The following is a 12,703-nucleotide window of genomic DNA, read 5'->3' on the forward strand; positions in this document are numbered from 1 at the left end:
TGTTTATATTTTTTGCATTTTCTTGCGCTGTGTTCTTTATTCCACAATTAATGTTATACTTACCTCCTGCATGCAATGGTTTTGCACAGAGCAGCTCAGATTCTCCTCTTCTTGAGTCCCACTGTTGGAGCTCCTGGCCCCTCCCTCCTGTCAAGTGTCCCCACAGCAAGCAGTTTGCTAAGAAAGCATCTGAGCATGTGTACTTCCCAGCTGCTGCTTCGTGTGTCAATTACAACACAGAGCCACAGCTCGACACCACCCCCTTTCTCTTTTCATTGGCTCACCGGCTGTGATTGACAGCAACGGGAGCCAATGTCTCCTGCTGCTGTCTCAGCCAATGAGAAGAGGGGGTCCTGGGAAAGCTGGCACTCCAATGCACACTCTGGATAGAGAGGGGGCTTAGCTTAGTGTTAGGGGGGTGGGGGAGATGCTGCAGGAAATGCGGACTGACTATTCGAGCACTCGGGCACTGTCCGAGGGCCAGGGCCAGGGATCAGTAGGGGGCCCCATGAGATGCCCCTGGTACCTTTCAGAGGCTTTTTTGGGTGTGATTTGAGTTTGGGTGAGGACACAGGTGCCCCATGATTCCCAATTGTCCGAGGGCCCCATGAGTTGTTAGTCCAGCCCTGTGCTGCAGAGAGAAGGTTTTTTACCTTCATGCATAGAATGCATGAAGGTAAAAAACCTTGAGCCTTTACAATCACTTTAAGGGCAACTTTTTTAGTATTGCATAGTGTTGAAGGGTTAAAGGGTTCATGTCTGTTCTCTTCATCCCTTGTCCTGAGGTCATAGGGTTAAAAAGTAAGAGGAAACCTACCAGTAAGGTGAAAGAAAGTGTTTTTTCTATCCAGACTCAGCTTAAATGGTGAGTATGGTGGCTTGGGAGTTTTCTAACTTAACACATTCCACAGACAGTTTAGCATGCCATAAAAACACATAAATAGAATTCAATGTAGTTTTCAGTCAGTGAGCAGTATGTAGTAGCAGGTATGGGCAGTATGTAGTGTCAGGGAAGCCAGTGATTAGTATGTAGTTGCAGGTTGGTCATCAATCAGCATGTAGTGGCAGGGTGCTCAGTGATCAGAATGTAGTTGCAGGGCTACCAGTGATCAGTATGTAGTGGCAGGGCAGTCAGTGATTAGTATGTAGTGGCAAGGCGGTCAGTGACCAGTATGCTGTAGCAGGCAGTTAGTGATCAATATGTAGTGTCAGGACAGTTAGTGAGCAGTATGTATTGGCAAGCAGTCAGTGAACAGTATAAAGTGGCAGAATATGGCAGTATGTGGTAGCAGGGCAGTCATTGATCAGTATGTAGTTGCAGCTTGGTCAGTAAGCAAGATGTAGTGACAGGCAGTCATTGAGCAAAATGTAGAGGTAGTCAGTGAGCAGTATGTAGTGGCAGTGAGTGAGCAGTATGCAGTGGCAGCCAGTGAGCACTATGTAGTGACAGGGAAGTCAGTGATTAGTATGTAGAGGCTGCAAGTGAGCAGTATGTAGTGGCAGTTAGTGAGCAGTATATAGTGGCAGCCAGTGAGCAGTATGTAGTGACAGGGCAGTCACTAATTAGTATGCAGAGGTTGTAAGTGAACAGTATGTAATGGCAGTCAGTGAGCAGTATATAGTGGCAGCCAGTGAGCAGTATATAGTGGCAGGACAGTCAGTGATTAGTATGTAGAGGCTGTAAGTGAGCAGTATGTAATGGCAGCCAGTGAGCAGTAGTAACAGGGCGGTCAGTAATTAGTATGTAGAAGCTGTAAGTGAGCAGTATGTAGTGGCAGTCAGTGAGCAGTATGTAGTGGCAGCCAGTGAGCAGTATGTAGTGACAGGACGTTCAGTAATTAGTATGTAGAGGCTGTAAGTGAGCAGTATGAAGTGGCAGACAGTGAGCAGTATGTAGTGGCAGTCAGTGAGCAGTAGTAACAGGGCAGTCAGTGATTAGTATGTAGAAGCTGCAAGTGAGCAGTATGTAGTGGCAGTCATTGAGCAGTATGTAGTGGCAGTCAGTAAGCAGTATGTAGTATGTAGTGGCAGCCAGTGAGCAGTATGTAGTGACAGGGTGGTCAGTGGTTAGTATGTAGAGGCTGTAAGTGAGCAGTATGTAATGGCAGTCAGTGAGCAGTATGTAGTGACAGGGTGGTCAGTGATTAGTATGTAGAGGCTGTAAGTGAGCAGTATGTAGTGGCAGTCAGTGAGCAGTATGTAGTGACAGGGTGGTCAGTGGTTAGTATGTAGAGGCTGTAAGTGAGCAGTATGTAGTGGCAGTCAGTGAGTAGTAAGTAGTGACAGGGTGGTCAGTGGTTAGTATGTAGAGGCTGTAAGTGAGCAGTATGTAGTGGCAGTCAGTGAGCACTATGTAGTATGTAGTGGCAGCCAGTGAAAAGTATGTAGTGACAGGGTGGCCAGTGATTAGTATGTAGAGGCTGTAAGTGAGCAGTATGTAGTGACAGTCAGTGAGCAGTATGTAGTGGCAGTCAGTGAGCAGTATGTAGTATGTAGTGGCAGCCAGTGAGCAGTATGTAGTGACAGGGTGGTCAGTGATTAGTATGTAGAAGCTGTAAGTGAACAGTATGTAGTGGCAGTCAGTGAGTAGTAAGTAGTGACAGTCAGTGAGCAGACACATGAAATGTCTGCTTGAGAAGCCTATCCCCATCACCACGTACTGTACCACTGGAGATGAAAGACTTGCAGGACTGCTATCTCTGCTTCTCTTCCACCTTCAGCTGCTGCATCAGCCATTGAAGACACCTGTGCCAGGAGGGCAGGAGGTAGCCACACCCCCAGTCATGCCCACCATCTCCATTCAGGAGAAGCTGCTTAGCATCCCATTGGCTTCTGCAATACTTCCATGGATTACAGGGAGGAGAAACTACATATGAACTCCAGGGAGAGGAAAGTGACACAGACAGCCCCCAACCCTTCCCCCTTGTGCTGAGCCGTACCTCTATAAGGGAAAACTAAGGATTCTGTGAGGATGCCCAGTGTGCTCCTTAGCAACCAATGATGTGATTGGTTGGTAGGATATGGTTGGGTGGCCCAGAACAGGGGCAAGGCTTCAACCTGTGCTACTCTTAATCCGCCTGTCTTTGTTGGTACACTTTTTAGAATTGTGCTGCATCCCAGTTGAGAAAGGCTGGTCTAATGTCATGGTAGGGCTGAGGCCTATTTATCTAACAGCAAGAAAGAGGGGTATAATGGAACATACCTGATACAAACATTAAAGAGACACTGTCTGCAGTTCATTATTGTAAAAAACTATTGCCCTATCAGATGTTCTGTTTTGCTACTTTGCATTATTTAACCAAGCTGCTCTGAAAGGCCTCAGGTCTTCTGTAAGTCATATCTGTGTTGCCATCTTCGATGCAACAGCAGCAAACCCCTCAGAATCAGGACTGATACTCCAGTGATGCTCTGACTTGGTCACACATGTGTATGCCAGGCTTGAGTGTATTCACACGTCTGACTCAGACAGCACTGTTCCACCTATTGGAACAAGAACATAGAATGTGCAAAGTATTGATCTCAAATTATCAACACCAGTGCACACATACCTGCATTAATGTCCCTCAGATGCTGCCAGTTTTCTGTCTGTCACAGAGACAACCTGAGGCTGAGTTGAGACCTTCACACAAAGGGATACAGTAGCCTGGGGGAAGAAGAAACAGTTGGGGTGCCAGCAAAGCTTGGGATTTAACAATTCCAAAAGTGAAAAAGAGAGAGTGGGTTAAAAGAAAACAATGGACATACAATTAAGTAGTTAAGTTACTGTACTGCCAGAAGTGTTTACAGTTTATTAGGAAGAGAAATGTGATGGCAGAATCTCTTTAAGGAACAAGCTGCCTGCTTGGGACATCAAAGAAAGAATTAAAAGACGATAAACTTTCTAACCAGCTCAATATTATAAAAAAATATGCATAAGGGTTAACAAACAATGAAAACCTTTCCCTTAGGTCAAACTAGCATTTGATTGTCTTATTTTCCGTTTGGGAAAATAAAAACCAGTGCCTAGACAGTATATTCTACTGCTAGAATTCACCACACTTCAACAACGACTACTGTAAAAGTACCTTATATCTGTGTTTCTCAATCTTTTGTCAGTCAAGACACCCTTTAAAATGATGTACAATGCACAATTCAAGGCATCCTCTTCTAAACTAATAATTTTACGTAACGCAGCATCATCCACACATGTAGGACAGCCCAAATGATTTATTACCATGAACGCTGGTGCTCACTAATACAGTGTTTCTCCCTCTCACTCATTAATTTGACCCCAGTGCAGATGGAGATGGGTGAGGCAAACAAGGATGCTGTGCAGGTACCCAATGTTCTCCTTATCAACCGATTATGTCATTGGTTGTTAGGATGCCAGTGGCTGGAAAGTTGTAATGGTGCACAATGAAAACCTGTGACTTTGTGCAGCTAAAGGCAGGCTTGATCCACCAGCTTGTATGTATACAATTTTGGGCAATTTTCAGGAATTTTGCCAAGGCACCTCTGAAAAAGCCTGAAGGCACCCTGGTTGAAAAAAGCTGTCTTATGCAACTTTGTTAGGATGCTTGGAGTTTGTAAATTCTGGTAAACCAGGTATAATGCACTGGATCTTTTAAAAAAATAACTGCTTTAGGTGAAGGATGCAGGGTGATTTTTTTCTCTTGATACTAAAGATTTAACAACCTCCCATCCGGCCGTTGTATATAAACGGCCAGACGGTGGCAGCGCAGGGTCTGGTGGCCATTTATAAATGGCCTCCCCGCACCCTGCTTTTGCGCGCTCCCTGGGAGCACGCAGCACCATGATCCGGTGCCCGCTGTATCCTCCGGACATGAACACCGATTGTCGTAGGGGGTCCCGATCATGTGATCACTGATTGGCTAATCAGTGATCACATGCAGAGTAGTAAGCAATGATGTCACTTCTGACATCATTGCTTACTACGTGTGAAATCTGTGAATGAACACAGAGGTCACATGATACAAGGCTATTTACAACAGCCTTGTACCATGTGACAAGCTGTGACCAATCACAGCTCACGCAGTAGTTCTCAATGGCTGTAAGAATGCAGCCAGAGAGAAGGAGAAATGATTGCTTTTACAGCCTTTATGGGTGTAAAAGCAATCAGTGTAAAAAAAAATCTTCATCTCCCGCCCACAAGTAGTACAGTGTCACCATGGTGACACTGTACTGCTAGGGTGAAAGTTTGTAAAAAAAAAAAAAAAGAAAAAAAAAACATATTACTAAAAAGATAACGGAATACATTTTGGCCAAGATTTATGATGAAATATTATTTATTTGCAAAATTTTATAAGAAAAACACTTTTTTTTCAAAAGTTTTGGACTTTTTCATTTACATAACAAAAAAATAAATATCCCAGTGGTGCATAAATACCACCAAAATAAAGCTTTATCTGTCTCAAAAAAAAGTAGGTACAGTATTGCATGATCCCACAATTGTCATTCAAAGTGTGATAGCACTGAAAGCTGAAAATTGGCCTGGACAGGAAGGGGGTAAAAGTATCCGGACTTGAAGTGGTTAACCACTCTTTGACAATCAACCCATTATCAACCCAAGAATGTATGCATGAAATGTATGATGCAATCTGAAGCATTAACGCATTGACGCATTAGTAGCATTAACACAGCAGTCTTTGATCCTCTGAGTGCCCCTTTCCCCACGTACATTGTTTTACAGCACTTGTTGATCCTATTGGATCTATTTTGTGGCTTCTCTAACCCCTTCACACCGGCGCCTCCCGGCCCTTTAAAGGGTTTCTGATGCCGGGAGGCGGGGCGGGGTTTAGGATCATGTGACCGTCGTGATTGGCTGTCACTAAAGTTAATTTTTGGATACATATATGCAATAAATTGCTAAATTTTTTTGGTAAACTATAAAAAAAATAGATTGTTCCAGGTAAATAGATGCAACATGCATGCAACATGTCAAGCCTTAAAAAATTTGTTACCCTATATTTTTTCATAGGAAACTCTTTAAAAGCCCCTGTAGGTCATCAGTTTAGAGATACACAGGTGCTCTGGCACTAAAAGCATTGCTCTCATTCAGGGATGTGGTGCCTCTGTCCCCACCGGAGACTTCTCATCAATGTTAGTCATAATGATATCCTGCTTGCAATAGCAGTAAATCAGATTCTTTCTCTTTCCCACTATATGCAAAACACACAGTCAAATGCAACATTGGTAGGAAGTGGGCATTAATATAACTACTTTTTCATTTTTGTGAATTTGTTTTAAAGTATAAATTATACGAATATGCATATATAGAGAAACTTCTGGAGACATCAGGACTGCTAGGACACTAAAGAGTTCAACTCTTTTGGTGTTGGCTTACTTATCTATATTTTTTATACTGCTAATATGTCCTAAACCTTAACATTTTCTACAGCCGTTACTTGGTCCATTGATCTTCAATTAATTGATCACAATTGGAAAATGCACCTATAGCTTTTAGGGCCCAGAAGGGGCAGGTACTGAACAAATATTAAGCCAACAACTGCTCAGTCAATATAAGAGTGAGGACTTAGCTGTACCACTTTATTATGAGGTTTCTTACAATTGTCTATGAACTCTTAATACTCTTTGTGCAAACCATCCACATCTAGGCAAAAAAGGTAAATTGACAGAATGATTTGCCTTCTCACTCTAACCTACCTACAACATGATAGGTTATAAAATAAATAAGGAATGAGGTCACCAATTTAACAATATATGGCAAAAAGCCTGACATGAAATACTTTGATGGCTGATGTAAATTATTTTTGAATCCACAGTTTTTGTTAAAGCTTGACACTGTTGCTCATGAGTCTGTTTCAAATAGTTTAGGATAATGACACTGCCCATTTCTTTCGGGAGTACTGACCTCCAAGGAACAAATTCTCTACTTTTGTGGTCCACTTATTCAAAGCCTGTTCCTCTTACAAGTGTTCTCTAGCTGTGACTACCCAAGAACAAAACATTCAGGCCTCATACAGGTCAACACCGTGCTGACATATTGCCAACAGGAGGCCAAATTGACTTCTAGCAACAAAAGAAATTGCACTCAGGAGTACAGCAGTTATAGAATACAGTTCCCACAAATCTTTCATTGAAAGGATTCTCAGCTTTCTTTACAGTGCAGTGATGGTGGTATGCCTATAATGAAAATCTCAGCAACACCTAATTTAGTTTGGATTCATCACGCTAATAAACAAAAATAAATAGTTTCATCTGAGTTATGTACACTTTCTGACAGTTCTAGTCAAGCAGAAAGGTTCACACTTTATTGTTTTTACTCCAGATATGCACTCAGTTAACAGTTAAATATTCTAATAATTTCAAATGATACATCAATAAGTAACCAGTTATGGTTAAAATAGATTTTTAATACACAACTAGCTGGTTAATGTATACACAACTGCTGTGCCTTTCTTCTGCACCCTTACAGAGGGTGTGTCATTTTAATTCACAAGGCCATTAGTACACATTTCACTCTGTGATTTTAATTTTAAGCAGCTTTGAATACTACAGGCCCTATTGTCCTACTTTTTTTCACCTAGGGGTTAATTATCTTAACACAGTTCCCTTATTTGAATCTTCTACAAGCCCTGCTACTGTTGTCTCCATCTGTTCACAATTCATATTTTGGCCCCTGTAGGACCCACAGCCTTTCAGGATTGCATACATTAGCCTATCAAAGCCATTTCTGACCACCAAAAATGTATTTGTTTCAGTAGATGGACATTAACCAGTATACTATAACCTATAGCACAATGATGGCTGAGCGGGACTTCATCACCACCACACAGTTATATGATGACAGTATGCTGCACTGGCGTGAGTATGTAAAATAAAAAAAATGAACAAAAATGTATATTTCTTAATTTTCCAAAAAATTGTGACAAAAAATTACAACTTCAAAAAACTCACTGTGCCTATTTCTAAATACTCTGGACTGACTACTTTCCAAAAAGGGGTCATTTGGGGGATATCTGTAATGTCCTGACATTTTTGGGCCTCAAGAAATGAGATCGGCTGTCAATACAGCAGGACTGATCGATTTTCAGATATATATTATTATTATTATAATTATACAGGATTTATATAGCACCAACGGTTTGCTCAGCACTGTACATTGTAGTGGGAGACAATACAGTAACAATACAGTTCAATACAAGATAGTTTGTGGACTTTATAACTTTCCTATAGACTAAATAATATACATTGATTTAGGTTATTTTCACCAAATAAATGTAGCAGAATACATTTGGCCTAAATGTTTTAAAGAACAATTGTTTATTTGCAATTTTTTATAACAGAAACAAGTTAAAATGTGTTTTTATTTAAAAAATGATTGTCTTTTCTTTTATTTATTTATCAAAAAATACAACACCCAGTGCCGATCAAATACCACCAAAAGAAAGTTCTATTTCTGTGAACAAAATAGTAAAATTGTAGTTTGGGTACAGTGTTGCATGACTGCGCAATAATCATTCAAAGTGCCACAGTGCTGAAAGCTGAAAATTGGCCTGGGCAGGAACGGGGTAAAAGTGCTTGCTATTGAAGTGGTCAAAGTATTTTACATTCTTAACAGAGCAGTAACTGATCTCTGACATGCCAGGCACTGTAGAGTAATTAATTATGTAATTTTACAATAGAGATTCTGAAGTGGGGTTTCAGTGTGTTTACATTAGAATGCTTCTCCATAGTGCCTGTAGCTACAAAGGTCATTGAAGGCTTGCTTTAACTAGCTGCCGACCGCAGATAGCCGTATGACGGCTGCACTGCGGCCGGCCAGTTCTGGGTGGACATCATATGACGTCCTCCCAGAACGCGCTCTCCTGCGCGCCCCAGGGGGCGCGCACCCGGCGATCTCCGTGATCGTTGTGTCCTACGGACACAGCTGATCACGTGATGTGGTAAAAGGCCAATCACAGCGGCCTTTTACCACGTGATCAGTGGTGTCCAATGATCAGAGGAAAATGCAAGTGCCGGTTCTCGGCTGCACTTTCCTCACGCTGTCAGATCGTGAGGAAAGTACTGCCGAGAACCGGCAGTTGTCAGAGCGGGGATCGGCACCGATCATCAGGGCACTGATGATCAGTGCCCTGATGATCGGTGCCCAGCAGTGCCACCCGCAAGCTCCGCCCACCTGTGCCCAGCAGTGCGCCCACTAGCTCCGCCCACCTGTGCCCAGCAGATCACCCACCTGTGCCCAGCAGTGCACCCACCTGTGCCACTCTGCAGTGTCACACACCTGTGCCCAGAAGTGCCACCCACCTGTGCCCAGCAGTGCCACCCACCTGTGCCCACCCACCTGTGCCCACCCACCTGTGCCACCCACCAGTGCCACCCACCAGTGCTGCCAGTCAATGCCACCAGTCAGTGCCCAGGGGTTGTGCCAGTCAGTGCCGCCAGTCAGTGCCCAGCAGTGATGCCAGTCAGTGCCGTCTATCAGTACCCATCATTGTCACCTATCAGTGCCGCCTATCAGTGCTGCATATTAGTGCCGCCTATCAGTGACACCTCATTAGTGCTGTCTATCAGTGCCGCCTATTCGTGCCACCTCATTAGTACTGCCTATCAGTGCCCTTTAGTGCTGCCTATCAGTGCCCATCAGTGCCGCCTATCAGTGCCCATCAGTGCTGCCTCATCAACGCACATCAGTGAAGGAGAAAAATTACCTGTTTGAAAAATTTTATAATAGAAACAAAGAAACGTTTTGGTTTTTTTTCAAATTTTTTGCACTTTTTGTATTTATAGCGCAAAAAGTAAAGCGCCCAGTGGCGATTAAATACCACCAAAAGAAAGCTCTATTTGTGAGAAAAAAAATGATCAAAATTTCATATGGGTACAATGTTGCATGACCGTGCAATTGTCAATCAAAGTGCGGCAGCGCTGAAAGCTGAAAATTGGCCTGGTAAATAAGGGGGTATAAGTGCCTGGTAGGCAAGTGGTTAAAGCTCATTTCATATATATACAGTCATGGCCGAAATTGTTGGCACCCTTGATATTTTTCCTGAAAATCAAGTATTTCACACAAAAAAGGTATTGCATTAACACATGTTTTGCTATACACATGTTTATTCCCTTTGTATGTATTGGAACAAATATAAAACAGAGGCAGAAAAGCAAATATGACATAATGTCACACAAAACCCCAAAAATGGGCTGGACAAAAGTATTGGCACCCTTAACTTAATATTTGGTTGCACACCCTTTGGAAAACATAACTGAAATCAGTCGCTTCCTATAACCATCAATAAGCTTCTGACACCTCTCACCCGGAATTTTGGACCACTCTTCCTTTGCAAACAGCTCCAGGTCTCTCTTATTGGAAGGACACCTTTTCCCAACAGCAATTTTAAGATCTCTCCACAGGTGTTCAATGGGATTTAGATCTGGGCTCATTGCTGGCCACTTCAGAACTCTCCAGCGCTTCTTTGCCATCCATTTCTGAGTGCTTTTTGACGTATGTTTGGGGTCATTGTCCTGCTGGAAGACCCAGGATCTTGGACGCAAACCCAGCTTTCTGACACTGGGCCCTACAGTGCGACCCAAAATCCTTTGGTAATCCTCAGATTTCATGATGCCTTGCACACAGTCAAGGCACCCAGTGCCAGAGGCAGCAAAACAACCCCAAAACATCATTGAACCTCCACCATATTTTACCGTAGGTACTGTGTTTTGTTCTTTGTAGGCCTCATTCCGTTTTCGGTAAACAGTAGAATGATGTGCTTTACCGAAAAGCTCTATCTTGGTCTCATCTGTCCACAAGACGTTTTCCCAGAAGGCTTTTGGCTTACTCAAGTACATTTTGGCAAACTGTAGTCTTGCTTTTTTATGTCTCTGTGTCAGCAGTGGGGTCCTCCTGGGTCTCCTGCCATAGCGTTTCATTTCATTTAAATGTCGACGGATAGTTCGCGCTGACACTGATGCTCCCTGAGCCTGCAGGACAGCTTGAATGTCTTTGGAACATGTTTGGGGCTGCTTATCCACCATCCGGACTATTCTGCGTTGCAATCTTTCATCAATTTTCCTCATCCGTCCACGACCAGGGAGATTAGCTACAGTGCCATGGGTTGCAAACTTCTTGATAATGTTGCGCACTGTGGACAAAGGCAAATCTAGTTCTCTGGAGATGGACTTGTAACCTTGAGATTGTTGATATTTTGCCACAATTTTGGTTCTCAGGTCCTCAGACAGTTCTCGTCTCCTCTTTCTGTTGTCCATGCTTAGTGTGGCACAGACAGACACACAATGCAAAGGTTAAGTGAACGTCTCTCCTTTTTATCTGCTTTCAGGTGTGATTTCTATATTGCCCACACCTGTTACTTGCCCCAGGTGAGTTTACAGGAGCATCACATGCTTGTAACATTCTTATTTATCCGCAGTTGTGAAAGGGTGCCAATACTTTTGTCCAGCCCATTTTTGGAGGTTTGTGTGACATTATGTCGAATTTGCTTTCTTTCCTCCCTTTTTTTGTTTTGTCCCAATACACACAAAGGGAATAAACATGTGTATAGCAAAACATGTGTTAATGCAATACGTTTCGTGAGAAATACATGATTTCCTGGAGAAATATCAAGGGTGCCAACAATTTCGGCCATGACTGTATATATATATATATATATATATATTACTGTCACATTTTCACTTGCAGAAAATGCTACAAACTCCCAAAAAATCTTCACCATCATTAACAGGGCTTGTGTAATATGCCCTGTCCTTCTACCCGACTACAACTTCCCCTTTTACATTTTCTTGCAAACTCCAGCTATCAGATTGCTGTGTGAATACAGCTGTTAATACCGTGTTTATAAACCTTGTTCAGATGTGGGATAGGCATAGTTACAAAGTAACATTGTTAAGTTTGTGTTTATTCTGTTTCTTTCATCTGCAGATCATAGAATGAGGTTCAATTTGTATATGGTGTCTGTTAAAGCAATCTAACAAGGCAAAAAAACTTTTGTATTTTAAATAAAAAAATTTTGTCTTTAACCCTTTACTATCCCTTATCTTACGCTAATAAACTCTAATTAACTCCCTTTCCCCTATTTTTCCTGCTGATTTTTTTGTTTATTTCTTTTTTTCTATTTATTTATCTTTAAACTTTTTAATGTTTTTTTTCATTGTGTTAATTTATTCTTAGTGTCATGTCAGCATTCAAAAGAAAAAAAGGACTTCATTATATTTGTAAACAAATTTCAATGCTTTGTACCAGAATCATAAATTTACTGTCATATTAAGTAAGAGAAATTATAGAATCTATACACTTAATCTACATTAACCAATTCTTGCTACCCAGTTTCAGGATGCCCTCCCACGCATACGCCCTCTGGGTCATGCAGCAGCAGGATCCTGTGACCGCTGTGTCCAATGATCACAGTAGATCACAGTGCTTGGTACTGGGCCATAAGAAATGGCCCAAATATCATGTGATCCCTGTGACCATTCACAGAAACCACATGATAACATGTAAACAAACTGTCATGAATGACTTTCATTCATGACAACTTGTTTACTATTAGTCACAGTGGTCAAATAGTACAGGGGCATTTACAGCATCTCTGTACCATGTGATATCTGTAGCCAATCACAGCAATCACAATAGTAAGCAAGCTATCACAAATAAAAGCCATTCAAACAGTTGCTGTTACAGTGATCATCACCATAACAAGCAATCACAGTGTAAAAAAAATGGTGACACTGCACA

The sequence above is a fragment of the Staurois parvus genome, unplaced genomic scaffold, assembly GCF_062004578.1.
Source record: "Staurois parvus isolate SC_StPar_1 unplaced genomic scaffold, SC_StPar_1.0 ptg000058l, whole genome shotgun sequence".
NCBI classification, from domain to species: Eukaryota; Metazoa; Chordata; class Amphibia; order Anura; family Ranidae; genus Staurois; species Staurois parvus.